Source organism: Felis catus, chromosome B4 (assembly GCF_018350175.1).
Source record: "Felis catus isolate Fca126 chromosome B4, F.catus_Fca126_mat1.0, whole genome shotgun sequence".
Taxonomy (NCBI): Eukaryota; Metazoa; Chordata; class Mammalia; order Carnivora; family Felidae; genus Felis; species Felis catus.
Genome location: NC_058374.1, coordinates 138,397,425 through 138,409,454, shown reverse-complemented (window position 1 = coordinate 138,409,454; position 12,030 = coordinate 138,397,425).

The following is a 12,030-nucleotide window of genomic DNA, read 5'->3' as shown; positions in this document are numbered from 1 at the left end:
TGTCCCCGAAGCCTGCCAGCACCGTCAGGGACAGGATGCGGCTGGCTGCTCTCAACTCCCCTTGTGTGCAGCGTGACTTGGGAGAGCGGCTCCTTCAGAGCCAAGTCTGTTCCCAGCGTTAATGATCTCTGAGATTGGACCCCAGAGAGCATCGGGGAAGAGAATGAGGCCAGAGGGCCCCACAGCACCAGTCCTGGGGCCGGGACTGGGGAGCGTGGGGTGGGTGGCTGCTGGGCTCTGCTGAGTGCCCCGAGGTGACGCTCCCTCTAGAGGCCCGCACCTGCCTGGTGAAACCCTCACCCCCTCACCCAGCTCTCTGCCACGGCTGTCCCGCCTTCCTGTCCTGCTTTCCTGTCCACAAGGCAGCCAGAATGAACTTCCAAGACGCACACCTGGTCTCATCACAAGCCCACTAAAAGCTTCAATTGGTCCCCGTGTTCCACAAGGACCCGAGGGTCCCCAAGGCCCTTCATGGCCTGCCCACTGGCCTCTCACCTCCAGGCCCCGTGCCTGCGGGCTACTCCCTCACCTGCGACACCACATGTGTCTACGCCCTGCTCGTTGCCCTATCTCAGCTCTTTATCCTTAAAGACTTGGGTGAGCGGTCACATCACCTCCTCCAGGAAGCCTTCCCGACCCCCGCCTCCCTCGGCCCTTGAGTGCTTTAAGCAGCTGCCATCACCCCCAGATGTAATGCCTCCCAGATGAAGCTGTACCCTCCTGGTTCAGGCCAGACAGACGAACCCTCTTGCTCGGGAGGGTTGGGGAAGAATATGGAGGCCCACACCCAGGGGAGGGCACGCCACCGGGAAGGCTGGTCTCGAGTCCACGACTTAGGACTCCTCCTGACCAGTGCGACCTCAGGGGCCGCTCCTCCCCGGGCCTCAGCTTCCCTGCCTGGGAAATGGGGGGCCGTCTCCCAGCACAGAGACAGCAGGGCGTGGTGGATGAGACCATAGCCTGGGACCGTGGACGTGGCCCACCCCAGCTCCATCACTCACCCCTGTGTGACCTTGGGTTGACCTTGCCGGGCCTCCGTCTCCTGGTTGGGAGATGGGCAGGGCAGAAGTACCCAGAGCCTGAGACTAAGGTGATTCGGGGCAGCAGGGCCCAGCCCACCGGGTCAACAGGCGGGTCGCAGGGGAGGGGTGGACGACTAGACAGGAGCCGGTGGGCACGCTTCTGGCCCCTGCCTGCCTGTCTGCCTCGGGCAGGTCCCCGATGTCTGAGCTGGCTGCCGCTGGGGGCCCTCCCGCGGGGCCAGGTCCCGCCTCTGTTCCCAGGCCTGGGTAGTGGCCCAGCTGTTCCTGGGAGCGGGCCCCCGCCGGACACGGGGCTTCTGCGTTGAGCACAGGGCTTGCAGGGGAATAAAGTGGAGGGGCCCGTCCTCCTCTTCCTGCAAACGATGGAGCCCCCAGGGGTGCGCTTCCCAGGGGCAGGTCAGCTCCGGCCGCCGGCCGCCGAGAACCCTCTAGCTGGGACAGGCTGTGGTCAAAAATCCTGGGGCTGGCACTGGCTGGGAGTGCACAGGGTGACCATCGGGCATGAGGGCACCCGCATGGAACCTACAGGTGTCACTTCACCCCCTGTGCCTTGGTTTCCCCAGCCCTTCACCATCTCCACTGAGTGAGTAATTTGTCCACAAAACACATCCGTGGCCCCGTCTAAAAGGCCCCCATCTGGTCCGGCTGATTCCAGGATGGGGCAGTCTCGGCCGGACGGACAGGGGAATATGGTGCTGGGGGCACGAGAAGAGAAGGGAGCCACGACCGTGGTCCGCGGACGGAGACCCGGGCGGCTTTCCAGAGGAGGGGCGCTTGGGGCTTCCCCGCTAGCAGACCCCTGGAGCTTTATCGAGCCCCCATCACTCTAGGCTGTGTGGCTCCGTGCTCCAGCTGAGGCCCAGAAAAGGTGCGCAACTTGCCTGAGGACACCCAGCCTCAGGGGAGAGCCACGCGAGATGATGGAGCCCGCTCTGGCCACGGCATCCCGCCTGCTCCTGTAGCCTCCCATCAGGACTTCCTGAGCGCGCATGGCGGGGGGGGGGGGGGGCTGGCCAGGGGCCCCTGTTTCTCCCTCGCCCGTGAGGTGGAGGGGCAGCCGCCACCCGCCCTGGTGCCACCCCCAGGGAGAGTCTGGGCGCTGGGAGGACGGCCCTCCGAGCCCCGTGATCAGAGCACAGGACAGCTGCATGTGCTTGGGAGGACGGGGGCACCTCATGCTGGCCGCCAGCCCAGCCTGGGGGGGGGCGTGGTGGGAGAGCACCCTGGAAGCTCAGGTCCCCACTCTGTGGGGACGAGGAGGAGGGGTGGGCCACTGGGCGGGGCTCTCCTGGCAGGGCATGCGGGCAAAGGCGGGGGGCCTGGAAGGGTCAGTGCGGCCGGAGGGCACAAGACGGAATGGCAACACAGGCAGGGGAACCTGTCATAGGGCAGCAGTGACTGGCCAGCAAGACCGAAGGCCATGGGGGACACGGGAGGGGGTGACCCAGCTTTCTCCTTGGAAAGTCTACTGCAGCCCTAGCCAGGGGAGAGGCTGGGGCCCGGGAGAGCGGGGCAGGCTGCTGGGGCAGGTCGAGTGGGGTGCTTTTCGAGAGGCCCCCGGGCCGGGGTCACCTGGGTGGCTCAGTCCATTAAGCATCTGACTTCCGCTCAGGTCATGTTCTCGAGGTTCGTGGGTTCGAGCCCCGCGTCGGGCTCTGGGCTGACGGCTCGGAGCCTGGATCCTGCTTCTGATTCTGTGTCTCCCTCTCTCTCTCTCTGCTCCTCCCCCACTGGTGCTCTGTCTCTCTCTGTCTCTCGAAAATGAATAAGTGTTAAAATAAATAAAATAAATAAAAATTATTTAAAAAAGAGAGAGAGAGAGAGAGAGGCCCACGGGCCGGAGTGGGGGAGGGCAGGGGGAGGGGAGGGGCAGCACGGGGGCCCGCCCGGCCGTGTCACTCACCAGGGTCTGCCAGGGTGCCCGTGCGGGCATCCAGCCGGAAGGAGTTCTGTGCCATTTTCTCGGGGTTGGCCTCAGGTTTGGGGTAAGGGATCCCCAGCTTGACCCACTCCGGCCGGATTTGTCGCTGTGGGTCACCCTGGCACCACCCTTGGCCTCACTGTCTTCACGGGTCCAGTGGGTGCCGTCCAGCCTTGGCGGGGGTCACACGGGCTGTCCCGGGTACCGTCTGAGCGGCAGGAGCCACGGGAGGCAGAAAGTGCCACCAGCCGGTGCCAGGGAGGCCCCCTGGAGGCGGCAGCTGGGACTGGGAGACGAAGGAGAAGCAGGCCAAAGGACTAGAGGCGCCCACAAGGCCAAGGGCAGGGCGGCGTGCACACTGGCTCCCAGTGGACCAGCTCCCGACTTCTTCTTCCTCATGACCGCGGGGCCTCAACCTCTCCCACAGCAACGGGACACACAGAGCTCCTGTCCACCTCTGGGCCTTGGCTCGCACCGTGCCCTCCTCTGGGGATGTGCCTCTCTTCTTCGCCTCGATGAACTCCTATTCATCCTTCAAAGCCCAACAGAAGCGTCACCTCATTTGTCCGCCTGGCAGATGCTCGCGGAGTGCCAGCTCCATGCTGGACACAGGGCACAAAGGAAAAGGACTGTGGCTCCGGAGCACCTCCTTCCTGCAGCACGGCTCTCAGGTTGTTGCCATGGTGATCGACATCTGTACTTGTGGGTCTCGCCATCTGGAAAGGGCTTTCCTGAGGCTCACTGGGGTGGTGCTCAGTACTGTGACACTGAGATGTCGAATTCGGCGGCGGGGTGGGGTGGGAGAGCCAGGGGCAAGGCGGGAAGCTCTGGACCAGGGAGGGGAGCCCTGCGCCGGGCTCTGGACACCCCAGGACCTTGTCTCCTGAGGCTGCAGCCCAGGGCATTCTGAATCCGTGAGACACAGGCTTCCTCTCGTCTGTGGGGCTGGGTGGGGCCTCACATGTGACTCGGGCCCCTGCCAGGTGACCCTTGCCAGGGTGGGGGGGTCACAGTCGGAGCTCATACGTAGAGTAGGGCCCCAAGAAGGGCGGGTGCCAGGCAGCAGCGAGCGCCTCGGCTGGGGGGTACCCGTGCTGAAGCCACCGCACGGGTGCCCCGGCCCGATTTGAGGGTCAAGGCTGAACATTCTGCTGGCTCCTCCTGGGCTCGGCCCGGCCTCCCTCCCCAGAAAGGACACTCAGCCTGGGTCGGGGGGAATGACGCCCTTGCTCCCTGCCTCAGACGGTGTGGAGTGGAGGGTGGCTGTGCCGTGTTGCCCCTCGGTCCCTGGGACTGGGCACTTGGGGAAGGTGACCTTCCACAGCAGGCCGCTCGCCCCGTGCAGGAGGGGGCTGGGGCGGCGGGGCGGGGGCCCAGGTCACGCCCGGGGGGGCTCAGGTGTGGACCACACAGGGCCACCCGTGGTTGCAGCGCGGCCCCCTTTGGCTGAGTCACAGAATTCCCTGTCGTTGACTTCTGGTCTGTGGAATGAGGCAGGCGCCTCCCCGGTGGCTGCTGGGGCCTCTCCGGGGGGGTCCCGCGCAGCCGCACGTGGCCCGGGCGAAGGCGCACGGCCAGTGCTCAAGCCGTCTCTCTGACCTTCTAGAAGCCACGCTGGCCCGGCCTTGAGGGCTGCTGCTTCCCTTCCAACTGTCCGGCCGGGGTGGACACAGGCCCAGACCCCACACGGAACCGACACCTGCGACTATTGCTTCCTGATGAATTCTGAGACTCGTTCTTGAAACGACCTTCCCTTTTGGGCATGAGTGGGTCCCCAGTGCCCACAGAGGGCTCCTCACCCTTTGACCGCATCAGCGTACCCACCTGGCGACCTCCACAGGCCCCCACAACACGCACACACAATCACAGCGGGTGAGGGTGGGGCTTCTCGTTCCTTTTCCTACTCTGTGGCTACCAGACTCCTACTCATCCTACAAAACCCAACTCAGGACGTAGCCGTCCCAGGACGCGGTCCATGAGCTCTCCCCCACCACACCCCTGCTGTTTCTCCTGTGCCTCCACAGCCCCTACCCCTACTGTGTAGTCTTTGCTCATTCCCGGACCGTCTCACACCTGGAATGTATCGAAGGATCGTTTGCAGGGCAGCACCTCCGAGGCGATACCTGAAGGTGATGAACATTCTGCCCCGGCAGGTCTGGGGATGGGGCCGCCCTGGACCCCTCCCTCCGCTCCCAGCTATCCACAGTGCCCGGGGGGCCAGGGGCTCAGGGACGTCTGGGTACAAGCATGGGAGCTGAGGGGAAAGATTGCTGTCAGGAAGGCTCCCCAGAGGCGGAGAGGCTGGACCCTGGCCTCCAGGGCAGCTGGTGGAGGCCAGGCCAGGCGTGCCCGTGTTTGTGCAACAATGCCGAGGCCCCGGGCAGAATGTGCATCTGCTGGGCTGCGGGGCCTCGGGCGGACTTCTCCTCCTGAAGATGGGGAGAAGAAAGGAACGGCCACAGAAGGTCAGACGGCACGGTAGTGCCGGGCACGTATTAACAGAGGCTGGCGGTGGTGGCTGTAATGGAAGGCTCCGGTGACGGTGACCAGTGCTGCTCCCGGGAGCGAGAGACGAAGCCGAGGCCGCGAGCCAGTTGGGGGAGGACTGTGTGACCGCCGGCCCGGGAGTCGCTCCCTCTGGGAGGCAGGCCCCGTGCCGGGCAGGACGGCAGGCTGGCCTTGGCCTCCCCAGGACTGCCTCGCCCAGGCCCGGTGAGGCCGCACTGCCTGCCCACTGCCAGTGGGGCCATCTCCCCTGTCACACCACCTGCCCCTCGCTGGGACCCGGGTCAGCCGGGCTAGAAGAGCCTATGGCTCCCATGCCCACGTGGACCCAGTTCCCATCTGCTGCCCACCCAGCCGTGGTCATTCCCACGCTCCCTGCCCGCCCTGCCACCGGTTTGTCCTGGCGAGTCTGGAACTCTGGGGGGGGGGGGCGCTCCTTCCGGTGACTGGAAGGTGGGGTGTCCCGCCTCTCCCCGCCCCCACCAGCCACCAGAGCACCGCCCCCACCCAGGGGGTGTCGTGAGGGGAGGGGGGCCCTGCCTCCTGTGACGGTGGCCCGGCTGATGCTCAGTCCGTCCCACGCAGCCGGGTGAGCTGAGTCCGTCCCATGCAGCCGGGTGAGCTGAGTCCGTCCCATGCAGCCAGGTGAGCTGAGTCCGTCCCACGCAGCCGGGTGAGCTGAGTCCGTCCCACGCAGCCGGGTGAGCTGAGTCTGTCCCACGCAGCCGGGTGAGACGGGGGCCTTGGGACTGCAGGGGAATGTGCCCCCCCCAGATCCCCCCGCCGACAGAGGCCAAGCACAGAAGCCAGAGGAAGCGCTGCCCTTCTATCGGTCACTGGGTGCCACCTGGTGGTCACCTCGGAAGCCACCGCGGAGGCTCGACCGGAGCCGCTGCTTGTGGGACACGCGGCTGAAATCGGGCCGGACCCCCAAGTTCTTGCCCTCCTCATGGTGCACCTGGGGAAACTGAGGCTCACGGAGGGGTCGGGAGCTCCCCGGGGCCCTCGGGGAGGGACAGAGGCCGGAGCTCCTGATGTGACTGCGGTGCCTGCTTCTGGTTGCGCGCAGAGGTCAAAGTGACTCGAGCCCTGCAGGGATTCAAGCCGCAGAGGGAGGAGTGCGGCCCCCCCCCCCCCCAGTGGGTGCGGTGCGAGTGCTCTGGGCCCGCCGAGCCCCTGCCCTGCCATCCCAGCAGGCTGTCGGAGCTCACGGTCGGCCGGCACCCGAGAGGAAACGGGACCAGAGCTGTCCCTGCGCCGTCCCGAGGCCCGCCTTGCCTGGCCGCCGGCCTCGCACCTGACGGTCCACGTCAGGAAGGGAACGGTGGCTGCTTTGCGTCCGCAGGGGTGAGGGGCCCGGGGGGCTCCTCTGGGGCAAAGGCCTGGCCTCCAGCCCCCGTGGGGCCCCAAGGTCAGTCCCTGGAGTACCTTACATGAAGGCCATGTCCTAAACCTCACCCGCTGCGGACCTTCCCAGCCTGGCCCCTCTGTCTCAGTGGCCGTCCGCCCGTCCATCCGGAGAGGCCTGGGCCACCCAGCGAAGCCCCAGGCCCGCCCCTTCAGCGTCACTGCCCAGGGATTCTCAAACCCACGCACTTCAAGGTCGCCGCAATTGTCCAGGCATCGCTGCTCTGGTCCGAGCCTGCTAGCCACCACCTCTTGGGGCCCTCTGCCTCTACAGGGCCCTCTTGGTGGCCACAGGGACATGCAGAGCTGGGCTACAGCTCGCTAGGGTGGCTCCTGTTCTAGAGGATACGCCCACTGGTGCGACTTGACCAGGCCTGTCTGAGAAACTGTGGGTTAAACTAAGTCCGAGAGGCCTGTGCCCTCCGTGCAGGCCTTGTCAGAGCCTTCCATGGGCTCATCAGTTCCAAGAGAGGACGCTGTAGGCAGCTGCCCTGGATGTATTTATCCAGGGAGCCCATTGGATCCGAGGCCTTTTCGGGGGACAGCCGGCTCCCTCCCCAGCCTGGTCCCCAGGGTCCCCAGAGGCTGCTTCCTGCCACCCACCTGCCCTACTGCCACTCCCACCAGCTTCCCTCAGAGTGCTGGGCTCCACCCCAGCAGACCATGTGCTCACTCTAATTCATTTCTTCAGCCACTGGGTATTTATTGAGCACCAGCTGTGTGCCAGGCACCGGGCTAGATGTTGGGGATAGTGCTAGAATAAGACGCCGCGAGTCCCTGGAGCCCACAGCCTAGTGAGGGGGGGAGGGGGGCATGCCCAGGAAGATCTAGAACATGGGGTGGGTAGTGCTGAGACAGTGGGAAGAGCCCGACGGCTGGGAGCAGGCTGGGACATCAGTTGGGCCTGGGTGTCCTCCCAGGAGCACCAACAGTTTCCCAGATGAGCATCGTTCAGGCCCCGGATGGCCCCCTCCCCCGCTGGCCTGTCTCGGCCCCCCGAGCTGTCCAGGGTCTGACATGTGCAACGTGGCTCCGGCTGCCACCGCCCCCTCTCCCTCTAGAGAGAGAGGCAGAGCTCAGCACCTTCCCCAGCTGCGTGGAGACTCCCCAGCCCCCCAGCCCCCGGCCCACTCTGGCCCCTCAGACCCGTCAAGGAGACCCGTCTCTGCTCAGTGACACCGGGTGGGCCCTAGGTCTCTGCCAGGGGGCCACGGTCACGACAGCAAGGCCCTGCCTCACCCCCCGGGACACATTCCCTCCAGGCTCCTCTGCCAGGGGGTCACCCCCGTCTCCAGCTCTGCAAACAACCCAGTGCCCCCCACTCTCCCACGCTTGGGGGGGGCCTCTCCCTCCCCGGAGGGAGCCTGGCCTCAGGCCAGCAGGCAGCGTAAGTCCCTTGAACCCTCGCATACGGAGGGTCCCCAAGCCCCTCACAGGTCTGCTCTGGGTGTGGTTGTGCCACTGGGGGGCAGTGATGCTGAGGGCTCAGTGACGGTGAACGGGACACTACCAGCTGTGTCCCCTGGGACTCAGCGCCCTCTGGGAGTGGGACCAAGGCTGGGGCCGCCCCAGCTATTGCTGGCAGGGGCTACCGGGTAATTGCTGGAGACCCTGCTCGGTCTGAAGCACAGGCCCCACAAGCTAGAGGAGCAGAAGTGTCCCCAGGGTCCCCTCCCCTGAGTTGACCTGGAACCTGAGGCATCTGGCCCGAGAGGGGTCATCCGCTGCCACAGCCTTGGGCCCCTCCCTTAGGGAGGGGGTGTGGGCAGCGCTCACGGCCTCCACTGCCTCTCACCGCCACACCGTGTCGCTGTCGCCGTCGGGAAACGAAGGCAGAGTTGCTCAGCAGCTGGCCCGGGGCTCTGGCTGCAGGGGGGCGGGAGGAGGGGGGAAGCGGCAGGGAGGGGCAGGGGAGGGGGCCATACGGAGGACGGGGTGGGGGGGGGATGACGGCAGGACAGGACGAGGCAGAAGGAGGCGCTCACCCTCTTGGCGGGTCCCAGCCCTGCTCCGTGGGACGGGGCGCTTTCCCTCCCTGGGTCCTTCCTTTGTAAAACACGTTACAGAACATGTTGTATATAATGAATGTAACATCGGGACAGGTTCATTACTATGGAGGTCAGGGGTTGTATACTGCGTATTATGATATCATTCACTATACCTATCGTATACATACACTGTTTTCAAGATTTCACGGGACGCCGTTTGCCTTTTACAAAAGACGTCCGTTTTCGCTATAGTAGCACCTGTTTTTTCGCTAACTGAAAAAAAATCTGAACAGGAGTTCTCCTTTTACGAAAACAAGTGAGAAGGGAAGATAGCATTCAGCACTGGTTTTCACAGTGAGCCGGTATAGACACAGTGCGCGCCCTGAGCAACGGATCTGCGTGCGGCCCTGCCCAGCTCTTCCAGGGGAACGCTCGGCATCCAGCCGCCTCAGCTCTGAACCCTGTCTGTGAGCCTCTGTGCTGTATCTCGAGTGAGTTTGTGCATCCTTTAGCAAGACGGGTCCTAAGAGTATCAGAAAGGCTAAGGGAGGTGATTTATTACGTCTGGAAACCCTCAAACATTTCCCATATAAATTAACGGTAATTGCTTCTTTGCTTTACGGCATTTTGGCTTCCGGAAGTTTTCACGGGAGCGCTCTACTTTTGGATAGTGGGGGACACCTGTATTCATTTTTCCCTCGGATTTTAAAGGAAACTGAAATTAAACCTCTCGTGAGCTTTAGCTCTGTGCCCACCAGACCGATGGACAGGCCATCCTGCCACGTGACCCCCAGAGTGAGGCCCCTGAGATGCTGGGCCTCTGCCCCCTCGCCTAGTCCCGGCCCTGGGTGACCGCCCCATCCCTCAGTGCCACGTGGCCCTGGCTCTGATCTCAGCACAGTCCCGGCCTGCCCGGGGAGCTCACGGGGCGGGGGGCCCAAGCCCTCTGCCCAGCCTCACCTGCCGCCCAGCCCCAGGCCAGAGCCACAGCCCAGACCGGGCAGCAGGGGGCGCCAGACGCCCGGCCGCAAATCTGGCCTCCGGGCCTCCTGCCCGGCCCCTGCCCTTCTGTGTCCACCGTGCGCCCCCTCGAGCCAGAGCAGGCCGCCCTACCTAGCGGGACGGGGAAACGGAGGCTTGGTGAGTAGAGCTACTGCCCGGGGCCTGTGTCTCCGAAGGTGGGGGCCCTTCCCGCCACCTAGCAGGGCTTCCCAGCGCTGGATGAGGGGACGAGAACAAACTAGCTGCTCTGACCGTGCCGTCCACGCCATCTGGTGTGTTTCAGGACCGAATGGCTTCCACGTGTCGCTGATGACCCACGGTGGGTGACCCTGGCCACGCCCCCCCCATCACTCAGGCCCACATTTTGCTGGGTTCTGACACCCTCGTCTCTGGGGAGACCCAGGCGGCAGAGGAGAGGCTGGAAGTTGGTCGGTTGCAATGTGGCAAGAGACACAGGGTGAATCCCTCCTCCAGGAAGCCATCCTTGACTACAGGGCTGGGTCCAGGGCTCCTCGGGGGCTCTCCCAGTCCCCAGGCTGCCCCAACTGTGGAGCTGACCACAAGGAATGGCTGTCACATGTCCCAGGCTGCTCTCCAACTGCAGGGCTGGGCACAGTGGAGGTGTCAGGAGGGAAAGGTTGAACTCAGGGCGTCGGCTCAGACGCAGACCGCCACGGTCAGAGGTGGCGCCTGAGCGGATGACACCCAGAGGGGGGCGCTGTGCATTCAGAGCCCTGAGAAGCAGGGGGGAGCAGGAGGGGTCCAGGTGAGGACACGCACAGGTATGAGCACGGAGAGTCTGGAGAAAGGGGTTGCCCCCCCCCCCCAACAGAAGCTCTGAGGCCTGGCACATGGAACGGGTCTGCAGAGAGGGCAGGGACAGACACAATGTTCAGGGGACAAGAGTGGCCAGGCTCTGCCACTGACTGACCACGGGAAAGGAAGTGGGCAGTGCCCAAGTCTCCCACCCACCCTGGATGCCAGAGGACGACGGGGGCAGCGGTGAGGGGGTAGACGCTCCACGGAGGTCTCTTCTCGGGAGTCTCGGTTGTGGACTCCTACACAGCCGTCAAGACCCAGCTCAGACGGCTCCCAGCATTGTTAGGTTTCTCCACCCCTCAGGGCCCCTGCTCTGGGCACCCACAGTCCCTGACCTGTGGGGTAGCAGAGGCTTCCGGAGGGCGGGCAGGTGTAGACCCCCCCGTGGTGGGGGGGGGGCGGGATGCTCAGGACGGAGGCTGGGGCCAAAATAGTGGCTTGGGGACAGTCATGGTAGGAGAGACCAGAGCACCAGGAGGAGGGCCCCCACAAGGCTTGCACACGACCGAGAAGTGCCCGGCTGAGCCGGCCCCTCCACAGCCTCTCCTGGTCCCTGTCACAAGGTCCCCGATCCCGAATCCCCGTCTGAGGACTCTCTAGGTCTCATCTGTTCTCCTGTCAGGCTGGGACATTTAGGGGCTGTGTCCGTGTCCTGTTTGGTATGCCCCGTGCCACCAGCAAGGGCCAGCCTGGAGCTGCCTCTCACAGGGGGCGGTGGGCAGACTCAGGGGCTGGCTCCAGCTGAGGAAGGCAGGGCCTCGTTGGGTCTGTGCCGGGCGCCAGGGGCACAGGGGCAGGATGTAGACTCCCCTCCCGCAGGGGTGCTCTTGGGGCGGGGGCAGGCATGACAGGCCTCTCCCAGGAGCCAGACTGGAACCGTGGGGACAGGCACGCACTGGCCATCGACACGAGGCTCGAGGCCTCCGGGAGAAACGTGAGTGAACGCTTTGGCTCAAGGATGTCCACCAGAATGAGGGCTCTCCCCAAAAGCCGTCCCGAAGGAGCTGGGTGTGGGCAATGGGAACTTCTGAGCACGAGGTGCTGAGGTGGCCTTGGGGGCCAGGCCCTGGCCTGGGCTCGGAGCTGCTGATTGGGCTCCACCCTGCAAGGGGCTCCTAGGCGTCCTCTCTACAGGATGGGGGCTGAGAGACACATCCGGGGCCTGTGCTCAAAGGGGCGTGAGGGCGATGGGCTGGGGCCCGGGGTCCGGGACCGAACCCGTTGGAAAGGCCCACGGACAGGCAGGGGGCAGGCCTGGGCACCCCCCACAGCCCGCATCCAGCTCCCCAGCCAAGTCTCACACACACATACAACACACACTCCTCCACGGCCGATGCGCCCACCT